Consider the following 2,588-nt stretch of genomic DNA (forward strand, 5'->3'; position numbering starts at 1 on the left):
TAGGAACGTCCGCTCCAGTTGACTGAGTCAGTTCCTCTTATCACTTTTGGGTAACTGTGACATATCAGTGTTTCCTGAAGTTGCATTTTAAGATGCTTAAATCTCATTGGCCTTCTTCTTCTGTCTTCTGTTCTTCAGTGACACAGTGTTGTGTAGGTGTTAAAGAAAATATAAATAGATTTAAAACTATTTCTCCCTCCTCAGACACACTGAGATCAGCCAGAATGACATGATTAAAACTAATGTGGAATTCAAATAAGGAAATCATTTGCATATATAATCTCTTTCCTATGGGTGATCATAACTTTTTCAAGTATTTGACTGTTTGGTCTTCTTCATACTACTTCATCATAACAAGGCCAAATGAATATCTAACTTTTTAGTTGTCATGTGTGGCTGAAAATGAAATCTTTGAATTCAAGATTCTTAACTTGTGGGATTCATGATTAGAGCTGCACAATATATAAAAAACTTTACCTTGATCGTGATATTAGCCTCTGTCATATAAATATTGTGTCATGGTGTTTGGCTGGGGTTTAGATTTCCCAGCCGTCCCTGAAGGCATTCTCCCTCCAGCTCTGACTATCAGCTCTGATTACTAACGCGCTCCACCTGCGCTATGCGCTTTAAATTCCTGTGTGTGACAACTTCTCCCTGCCAGATCGTATTGGTTTATTGGTTTAAAACGCCTAGTGCTCCCACCACAACATGCCGCAAAATCAGTAGCTAATCATTTACTCTCCCTTCTGGATCTGTGATCATGTTGATTTCTGTGAATGTTACTTTTCTATTTATCAAAATGGCTACCCCTCTCTGTCTGGAGTTATAACAGGCTGAGTAACCATGAGGAAACTATGTTGTAGAGAGGGCATTCACTGATGTTTTTGTCATATGAATCTCCTGTAAGAACACAATGTCTGCCTGCTGATCCTTTAATCTATTAAAGATTTTTAGTCTCTTATCTCTGCAGCTCCGTGCACATTCCAAGTGATAAATCTAAGTATGGTCATGCTTGTGGTGAAAAGGTGAGTGTTGGATGCTTCTTGTTGATATAAATGTGTATGTATGTGGTTGTGTGTGTGTGTAAGTGTATGAATATGTATGCGTAATGTTGTGTGCCTGTGTTGAATGTTATTAAATGTACTTGAAATAATAAATGTGAGTGTTATATAAACAGGTATTACTAAATGTACTGTGCAGCTTAGCATTAGTGTTATAGGGTTTTGTGAGGTGGCAGCTAGAAAAAAGAAAAACAAAAAAGAGTGTAGAGAGAGAGAGAAAAAGAAGAAGAAAGTGGGAGGAAAATTACAAAACAAAGGGGGGAAGTGGGTGAAAAAAAGAAAATGAACCCGTAAAAAATAAGTCCATTTTGTGAACATTAGAGACTGGCAGTATTATTGTCTAATGTGAACAAACATTATTATTATTATTATTATTATTATTATTATTATTATTATTGTTATTCTTTATTTATGTATTTATTTATTTTCATTTTCTCTATTAGCTTGTTTTCAGTAACGCACCATGTTGATCCGAGTCTCGCATTACAGCATTCTCAGCCTCCAGGATTTTTATCTTTTGCGTTCCCTCGTAATATTTTTGTCTTCCCTCACAAAAAAAATCATCAAATGGATCATCTGACAGACACTGATTATGCCACCACGGGGAGCCTGTTAAAGTGTTTTACTCAGTTTTTTTAGGTGTGTCTGGTCTGCATCTGTCCCTCCCAGCATCACGTCAACATAACACGCACATACACCTGACATTATGTCCATGTTCACAGAGGAAGTATGACAGTGCTGTAACAGATTAATTACAAGTGCAGAAGAAGTAAAACATTGCAAAAGTTTTGCAAGTTAATGCAAAGGATAAAAATCTCCTGTGTGGGTCGCCAACAGCAGCTACAGCAAAACTGCAGGAGCTAATTTTCAATGTCAGAACCACCTCGCTAAAATGATGATGGACCAGAAAAGACAAAAAGGGTGAAAAAAACAAACAGCATTATATCAGTTATTGAGAATTGATAACAGACAGCTTTTAATGTAACTTTGTCTCTTTAATTTGGGGATTTTGGTGTCCTTAATGATTAGATACTATTAGATATTTCCTATAGGCTTATCATTTAATATTTTATACCATCTGGACATTTCCATATGAAGGCTGGAAACAGCTGGTTTGAAGTATCTCCGACCAAGAACCCAAGCCCTAGCTTGTAAAGTCTCCAGATATATTTGTTGTTTCTTATGTATTTAGCCAGTAGAAAATGTCCAGGTCACTTTGTACTTTGTAAGGAATAACAAATACTATATCAATAAGTTGTGTTTTGTCATGCCACTATAGTGTCGTGGCAAAACATGACTCAGGAAACAAAATAGTCAAGAAACAGAAAATTTTAGCTGATAAACACAAGCAGTACAACATCATCCATCCATTTTCTATACCTGCTCAGTGCAGTTCAGGGTTGCAGGAGTGCTGGAGCCTGTCCCAGCTGTGGATTCACAGGAAGGTGAGATGTTTTCTGTAAAGCAACTCCACCTAGTGTGTAAATGGGGCACAAAGTCAGAGACAGTCAGAAAGTGTAAAGCAGT

This window comes from Melanotaenia boesemani, chromosome 3, assembly GCF_017639745.1.
Source record: "Melanotaenia boesemani isolate fMelBoe1 chromosome 3, fMelBoe1.pri, whole genome shotgun sequence".
Classification (NCBI taxonomy): domain Eukaryota; kingdom Metazoa; phylum Chordata; class Actinopteri; order Atheriniformes; family Melanotaeniidae; genus Melanotaenia; species Melanotaenia boesemani.